This window comes from Haemaphysalis longicornis, unplaced genomic scaffold, assembly GCF_048455015.1.
Source record: "Haemaphysalis longicornis isolate Haplotype H1 unplaced genomic scaffold, Haemaphysalis longicornis Haplotype H1 scaffold_5, whole genome shotgun sequence".
NCBI classification, from domain to species: domain Eukaryota; kingdom Metazoa; phylum Arthropoda; class Arachnida; order Ixodida; family Ixodidae; genus Haemaphysalis; species Haemaphysalis longicornis.
Window position 1 is genome coordinate 186,151,534 of NW_027526385.1, and position 9,060 is coordinate 186,160,593.

At 49.7% G+C, this 9,060-nt stretch overlaps 1 pseudogene; it reads right to left on the reverse strand.

Moving 5' to 3' along the window:
• Window positions 1-1,107: 1,107 nt before the first annotated feature.
• Window positions 1,108-3,562, reverse strand: LOC144140045 (uncharacterized; annotated as a pseudogene).
• Window positions 3,563-9,060: the final 5,498 nt, after the last annotated feature.

Consider the following 9,060-nt stretch of genomic DNA (forward strand, 5'->3'; position numbering starts at 1 on the left):
CGTCCAAGCGTGCGGAATGCATCCAAGTCGATCATTTGTAGTTGTCTATTACGCTTTTCTTTGGAATCCATGTTGGGCTCGGTTTGTTAGGAGATAATGGTAGCTACTAAAGGGTAAGGCATCGATTGCATGGCTTTCAATGCGGGTGGCTTCTGCAGAACATTGAGCTAGCTGCAGGCCTATCTCGGCGTGTCAAGTAACAGCAAAGGTCTTGCTATAGTGTCCCGCTTGTCGCCCAATTTTTTAAGGTCCGCGTTGAAGCCTCCAACAATAGCACGGCGTTTGTCATTGTTATTCCGGTTTATAAAGTGTTTCTTAGAGAGCTGCACAGATTGAGAACGAACGTGTTCTGACCTTGTGTGTATTGTTTGGGATATATTCTACAAGGACACGAGCAGCGGATGCTGCATTTACACAGATATCGTGCAACACGAGCAGGAGATTTCGTTTAACGAGACGTTTGACTGTGATCTTTTGTTTATGTCTTACAGAAGAGGCGTCGCATTTTATTTCACTCAATGATTTGAATTGAATAATCACGCAAAGGCGCGAGTCTATTGGAAACAAACGACATTGGGTATTTCGTCGGAAATTTTCTTTTTTAAAAACGTTTTTTAGGTGTGATTATTTTTCGATCATTCTACAATTCTATTAGTATATCACGACGATGTTGCTTTGCTTGTTTGGTAGAAAGAGGTAATAGCCATTATTTCTTGCGCTTTTGCAGTTGGAAGCAGTCGCTAGTCGGAGAAAGGCTATTGGTGTGAATTTGCGAAGTTCGACTTCCAGACTACCTAGAGGAATTGCATCTTGTAGCGCTGTTACTTGAGAACTAAGTACAGCGATTTGAACAGCTACGCTTTTTTCGGCATTTACTTAGCAATGCTTAAAATGTGGCGATGAGACTTTCAGTTGGGCCGTTAGCAAGTGTTTCTCCGATATGAAACGAATGTCGTCGCCAAGTACCTTTTTAGTGTTGGTGGTTGCGCCCTAAGAGAGAGAGAGAGAGAGAGCAACTTTATTAAAGTGCCTGCAGCTCGGTTAGATCCCCTCGCGCGGGGGTCTTTCCGCGACGCGGCCGTGACGTCTTCTCGACTTCTTGTCCCTCTACTTAGGCTCTGGCCTCGCTACTCCCTTCGGCTGGCTTCGCCTGCCCCTTTGTTGGGGCGGTAACCTTTCGTCGGTTTCGCTTGGTCGTTGCCTTTCAAGGGCCGCCGAGATCTGCTGGACGGCCTTGGTCTGTTGTTCCTGGTCGTAGCTTCCCGCTGCGGCTTCGAGATGCGGCGGGATCATAGTCTCTGTCGACGCTTCGCGCGGGTTTTTGGCACAGTCCCAGAGGATGTGAGCCGCTGTGGCTCTCTCCTTCTGGCACACTCGGCAGAAGTCACTCTCGTACACGCTCGGACACACGTGCCTCATCAGCACCGGGGTGGGGAGGGACCCCGTCTGCAGTTGCCGGTATATCACCGCTTCCTCTCGTGTCAAGCCCGGGTGGGGTGGCGGTACCTTTCATCTGCTCAGTCTGTACCACTTCACGATCTCGGTGTAGGTGGTCATGCTGTCCTTGGTCTCCCTCCACCACCACGACTGGTCGGCTTCTGCCGCAGCGGCGCGGTTGGTTAGTCCTCGCGCCACCGCGTTTGCCGTCTCGTTATGGTTGGTGTTGCCCCGGTCCGACACATCGATGCCCACGTGTGCCGGGAACCACTTGATGGCCACGCACCTCCTCTCACCGGCGAGGTCGACCGCGCGTAGTACTCGTGCGGCCTCCCTGCACACTCTCCCTCTGGCGTAGTTACGCACCGCCGTTCTTGCGTCGCACAGCACCGTCGTGCACGCAGGGTCGGCGATGGCCAGGGCGATGGCCACCTCCTCTGCCCGGTGCGCCTTCTGGGTTCTCACGCTCGCTGCCGTTATCGTTTCGCCAGTCGACGCCCTGACGACCGCCGCGGCGTAGGCCCTCTCGCTCTCCTGGTACTCCGCCACGTCCACGTACATGGCCCCTTCATCTCTGGTGTGGAGGTCCACGAGCGCCTTGGCCCTCGCCATCCTTCGCTCCTTGTTGAACTCGGGGTTCATGTTCTTCGGTAACGGGCATACCTTTAACTGTCTGCCTGTGGCTTCTGGCACAGGTACCTGTTCGTTTTCGGCTCCCTCCTCCATCGGTGTCAGACGCAGGTCGAGCAGTATCTGTCTGCCCGTTCTCGTTTCCGAGAGCCTCGAGATCTGGGCGGTCCTCTGCGCCTCCGCGATCTCCTCCAGGGTGTTGTTCACCCCCAGAGCCAGAAACTTCTCGGTGCTCGTGCAGTCGAGGAGTCCGAGTGCCGCCTTGTACGCTTTGCGTATGAGCGCGTTGATCTTGTTTCGCTCGCACTGCCTCCAGTTGTGGAACGCTGCGACGTACGTGATGTGGCTTATGGCGAAAGACTGCACCAGTCGGGTGAGGCTCTCCTCCTTCATGCCTGCCTTTCTGTTTGACACCCTTCTGATGAGCCGTGTGGCCGCGGTGACTTTAGCCGCGAGGCGGTTCACCGTCTCGCCGTTCACGCGCTTGCGCTCTATCAGCATGCCTAGCACTCGGATCCTCTCGACCTCTGGGATCGTGTGGCCGCCGCTCGTTCTGACCTTGATCTTCTGTTCTTTCGGCGTCTCTTCGTCCCCTCTCTTTTTCCTGGTCGTTCTCTTCGGAGGGATCACCAGCAGTTCGGACTTGCTCGGGGAGCATACGAGTCCGGACTCGTCCAGTTGCTCCTCGATGGCATCCACTGCTTCTTGCAGCGTGCTCTCTATTTGTCCGTCGCTTCCTCCCGGGACCCACAGCGTTATATCGTCGGCGTAGATGGTGTGTCGGACCCCGGCCACTCGCGAGAGTAGTTCGGCCACCCCGATCATCACTAGGTTAAAGAGCAGCGGCGAGATAACCGAGCCTTGGGGGGTCCCGACGCTGCCGAGCTTCTTCTCCGGGAGCTTCAGGTCACCGGCGTTGACCTCGGTGGTCCGCCCCGTCAGGAAGTCCCTGATATATTCGTACGTTCTCTTCCCCATGTTCAGTCGTGACACCTGGGCCAGGATCGCCGAGTGCCTCACTTTGTCAAAGGCGCTTTGCAAGTCCAGGCCCAGGATCGCCCGGTTGTCTCTCGTGTTAGCGTCGTCGTCCAGGATCTCGTTCTTCAGCTGTATCATGGCATCCTGCGTCCCGAGCTTGTTCCGAAACCCTATCACGGTGTTCGGGTACACCTCCGCTTCCTCCAGGTACCTTTGCCATCTGTTCATTAGAACGTGCTCTAGCGCCTTGCCCACGCAAGACGTGAGCGAGATTGGCCGGAGGTTCTCGATGTTCGGTGGTTTGCCTGGCTTGGGGATCAGGATCGTCTTGGCCGCCTTCCACTGCTTCGGCAGCTTCCCGGCTCGCCAGCACCTGTTGTAGTACGCCGTGAGGTTCTCGATTGCTCTCTCGTTCAGATTCTTCAGTGCTCTGTTTGTCACGCGGTCGGGTCCGGCGGTGGACTTGGTGTTCAGGTCGTGTAGGGCCGCTCTCACCTCCCACACTTCTATGTCCCTGTCTAGCCGCTCGTTGGCCTCGCCCTGGTAGTCCGAGTGTGTCTCCGCGGGGGTGGCCGGCAGGTACTTGTCGTCGAGGCGCTTCTTCACCTCGGCCTCTCCGTGCTCGGCCAGCGCCCTGTGGAGTGTCTTGGCCAGGTTGTCGTGCTGGTGAGACTTGGTCTTGGTCTCGTCCAGTAGGCGTCTTAGCAAGTTCCACGTCTTGTCACAGTGCATTTGTCCATCCGCCGCGCTGCAGGCTTCGTTCCACTGCTGCGCGCATAGGGCCCTGCTGTGCGACTCGATCACGCGGTTAAGTTCCGCGATCTTCTTGCGCAGTTTTCTGTTCGTGCGCTGCGTCTTCCATCTCGCCGTGATCGACTATAAGTCGAGAACCGGGGATAGGGCTATGGCGGACTGTGGCACAGATTTTTGCTGCTCCCAGTAGGAAGATTTCGGAGTTAAAAGTAGCATTTCAGATATTGGAATTAGGAGCGTCTGCTTATGTGTCGTCGTCTTTAAAGCCCGGTGTGGCGGCCCGCCTGGAAACACATTCGAAGGGAAGGAGGAAGGTCATTACGTTTCTGAGTATTTGTAGCGCCCGCAGAAGTATTTTTTCTGCAATTGTGATACTTGTATTACTCCGTGTTGATGGCCGTCTCTATCCCGAACTTTTTAAAGCCTTAGGTAAAAGCAAGCCGACCTGAATATTTTCCCTACGCAATGCAGTTTGCCTTTCGCAATACAGCGAACCAAAGGTACATTTGCTCTCCGAAGGGTTGACAGATAGTAACAGAGCCGTGATCGGAAGTAATTTCGAATGATTTTTCAGAAAACTTCCTCCTATTTAAGTTTTTTATTTTAAAAGGCACAAAACACCGATAAGTGTTTTGGTTTATCAGGAAAGCCACAATGCAACACGAATTGCAGATACTGTACCCTCAATACTACTTGGTGCAACGAAACAAGGCTCCCGATTAAAGCCTTCCCCTTTGCTTCTTGTATGCTCGTGTTCCTTGGTTTTGCAAGCGCATGTTTGTGAAATGGGGTCCTACAGCGCTTTCTAGGAGCTCTGGCTGCTAGGGAAGAAAATTGGCACGCTTACCGTTCGCCTTGTGCGGTTACGCCAACAATAGTCGCAACTGTAGCAGGATTTTCTTCTTGCTTAGGCGTTGTTGTAAGACTCAGCGTCGTGGCAGCCACTGGCGTAGTGGATGCATCAGTGCGCAGTGGTGCTTGACTTCCCAGTAAAGCTAGGAAATGCAAAAAAGAGAAATTATATTTTAGTTTGCCATAAACGGATCACAATTGTTAGCTTGAAATCTATGTCTTATGTTTTTCCCCTATTAACTAAGAAAATCCAACTGATTTGAGTCTGTAGCTCCTCTGTAACTGATTGAGAGTGAGGTGGTGGTGCGGCCGAGAGTTGTCTACATAGGAGGAATTAAATAGGCGATAAATTGTATAATATTCAGGGTCATTGGAGAGTTGGCAGCTATGGCAGTTTTATACAGTTTTTGGGAGCAATGTTCACGTGCTTCCGCCTCAGTTCATGTTTTCTTCGAAATTTTAAATCTATTTAAGATTCTTCATTCCAAACACCCGGTGGAAAGAGTGAGCACCAGACTAATTATTTGTGTTTTTTTGTTTTCTCCCTGTGATGCCCCGTTAATGCTTGCCGCGCCTGCTTTTGCAGGATACCATGAAAGTTTTAACATAAATTTGCTTTGCGCAATACCTAGGTATACACAGAAAAGTCGAGCGAAGCCGACGACATGTTTCATGAACGTTACGAGCGGATACTTAGACCATCGCCTATGCGTTGTGGTAAGCGGGGTAGTTTGCTGAAAATAAAATTGCCCTGTATGTCTGCCGCTTTCTAGAGAGGTGTAATTTTGAGTGTCACAACTAGTTTTTTTTTGCAATTACATGCAGCCCAATTAAGACCAAACGTATTAATTCACTTCGTGTGACTGCACCCGAAGTGCGTATAATTTTTTACTACTGCTTCATGTTGATAACATTTTTGATGTACTCTAAGGTGCTATATTTCCGGGATTGAATTTTCTCAATACGGAGTAGCGCTAGGAAGTTAGCGAGTATTCTCCGCACGAAAGACAGAGCCTGCATTCCGAAGGTTTCGAACAATGCATGAGTCTTGACCGCATGTTCGCTATCGCTAACCTATAGAAATGTTAAAATTGCTACAGTGCAAACAGAAACAAACACACGATGAAACGACTGGACGAGCACTCACCTCGTGCTTTGGTTTCTTTTCGTGGTGTAGCTAGTTTTACATGAACCACCAACTCGCCCAACAGTAGAACCTGTATAGGAATAGTTCCCACTTCTTTTTGGAAAAATATGTATGCTCGCGGCGAGGTGTATGTTTTTTCTGCTGTATTTACGGCGCTGTCTATGTTTCTTGGGCATTTACGACACAGCAGCACCCTGGTAAAATATGGATGCAGTTCCACTCAATTCGAAAATTATCGGAAGTGCAGACCAGTGACTCACGAGTGTTTTGTTGTTGTTGTTGTTGTTTTTGTTCCTGTTGACATGGCACATACCCACGTGGGGGAGTGGGCAGGAATCGAGCGTGAGAAGGGTTAATGCGCCCGTTTAAAACACCGGAAAATAATTAACCTAGCGATTTGTACGGAGAAAGAGAGAAAATAAATTAGGTTGAAAGTTGTAAGTAGAGTTTGGGATAGAACAAATGCACTTTTTGGACCGGAAAAAGTACCTGCAAGATTAAAGCTAACAGGGCTGGCGCCTGGCCTCAGAAGCGTGTGCGCGAATGGCTGCAGCCACGCCTCGGTGACAATATCAAAGTGATGTGGCCCCTAAAGATTGAAGTACGGGCATGGAAATTGGCAGACCAATTCGTAGCAATGGCGTGGCAAGATGACGTTGCCTCATTATTAAAAAACCGCGACAATGCAATGGGAAGTGCTCCAAAGTTTCCTGATCACCGCACACAGCACATTGGAAGGAGAAGGCTAAGTCAGCCCGGTGCATGTAAAAGTTGCGTTGGAGGACCCGACATGTTAAGGTAGTAATATGAGCTCACTGACGAGATTTACAAAAACGGGTATTCCAATTATGTTTTAAGTGAAGATAACCTTCAAAATTTGTGATGATCTCTTCCTGCAATCTTGCTAGGCGTTAAGAGGTGCGAAACCTTGCTCCTGCTACAATAAAAGGAATAGGGCATAGGTCAATTGGAGGGCCATCCAACGGCGACCGCGCAAAGGAATCAGCCTGTTCAATAAGCTGTAACCCTCTGTGAGCTGGAACCCAAATGAGGCAGATATCCCGCAATTGGGAAGGCACAAGGAGTGGAATGTACGAATAAAAGCGGAATTTTCGGATGAAGACAGAGCAAAACAAACTGATAAGGAGTCAGTAATTATTGCTACATTAGTGTGCTGCGGAGGTACGCCCTTTAAGGTAAAAAATATAGGTAGGAATTCGGCTTGAGAGAGAGAGAGACAGAAAACTTTATTCTTTAAACAGCCCTAGTCTGGGCCGTCGTGCCACAGTCTCTTCATTAGGAGACGCCTGGTCCGTAGAACTCCCAGAGGTCCGCACTAACATGAAGGCAGTAGGCGCCAGAAGTTTTTGCGTCGATTTGACATCTACGCCAGGACCCGGGTTCAACCAGTCCTCACAGGAAGCGATGCGGGAACGCAGGTGTGGTGGTACGTCTGGCGGATGGCACTCCAAGTAAAGGTGTCGTACTCATGGGTAGGCAGGGCAGTTGGGTGTAGAGCAAGTGGGACGCGAGAGGATGCCATGCATGTAGTTGATACGGGATGGAGTGATAAGTGATGAGGTCTGTGTTAAATATCGCTGTGAAATCAGGTAAACGCAGCGAGACTGACCAGTGAAGGTGTGGACTAAAAATTCCTACACCTGCTGGCTCCTCCAGCTGGGATGCGTCTGTAGCCATTATCGCATAACTCTTCAAGCTTGCCAAATGGTCGTTCCGTATTCCTGCTAAAAATCGCGACGTAAGCATTTTAGCGTTACTGGAGAAAATATCTGGGAAGTTAAAGGCGCAGGAGGAAACGTCACTGGGCATTGTAAGTACTGTGGGGGTATTGATACTGAATGGTGAGAGTAATGTCTGGGCGTAAACACACTGTGGAAGAATGTTCCGAGGCGACCCAGAGCTGAAAAAAAGTGCCAGCTAAGCAACAATCAAGGAAGAATATCTGCTTTGTGGAGATTCAAAAATCCTGTTCGTAGCCGAAACCGACGCTCCAGGCCAAGCATGCGGGACTCCAAAAAAAATCTTATTGCCCACGCACCTTGGGAGGCCGAGGCACAATCTCAGTGCACCATGCTCCAACATAATCAGCTTTCTGAGTTTGTAATCTGGCGAGATGGAAAAGTGGGCGCAGCCAAACTCTAATATGGTGCGTATGTACCCCCCGTGAAAAAGTAAGTGTTTTCCAGGTGTGTTTGCGGCGAGTACCTAGTTTTTCCTCCCTTTATTTTTTTTTTTGCTTTGCTTCTTGTAGTCGCATTTATCTCTGCTGTGGTTTGCTTTTATTTTCGTGTGCTTGCTTTAACGTTACTTGTTTAGGTTTTCTTACTGCGTATTGCTTTGGTTACTTGCTTTAATGAACTCGGGTTAACCACCCCCCAAAGTGCTCGATTCCTGGCTAGTCTTCGGTACCAGTATGTGCCACAAAGAGAAGAACAACTAATAATCAGATAAGGCTGCTGGAGACTCGCCTGCAACGCATAGGACTGCCATTACTTCTTCGTGGTATTCGTCTTAAAGGGGCAAAAAGAAGCTCGGCCGCTGTCATAAAGGTGTGCGTAACGCCTTCCACTCATTTTTTGCTAAGACGGCTCGTCTGCCATGCATGAAATATTTATTTATTTATTTATCTATTTATTTATTTATTTATTTATTTATTTATTTATTTATTTATTTATTTATTTATTTATTTATTTATTTGTTTATTTATTTATTTATTTATTTATTTATTTATTAACACACCTACATTCGCCAAAATGCGCTATTGTAGGGGGTTGTTATACGGGAACATAAACACTGTGAAGAGGTACAGTGTAGTTCTGTCAAGATATGCGGCCCATCCGCGAAAGAATGGCGGAAATCTCAGCGAGGAATCCTGGCAAAAGAAGGCAGAAGAGGAGCAGGAACGTTATGCTCGGAATGGACTAGGACGGCCCAGCGGGCAGGCCATGGGTTTCTTAAGCCTGTTGTAGGACGGTTAGAACCTGGTTGTCCTGCGGCCCCTGTAGAACGCCCTGGCACCCCGTCCCGATCGTCTTCTTGGTGAGCCTCTACAACGTGTAGTAGGGCGGACGCGCTCTCTTCGCCCTTCACCTCTGCTACTGACCTTGCAAGGCCACTCTCCCCGGTGCACCTCCAACGCCTTACCCTCGTGTGCCTCTCCGAGATCGGCCAGTTCTTCAACTTGAAACACACAGCCAAGTTTCATTTACATGATTTGCTGGCTGTGACTGTACGTATTCTCA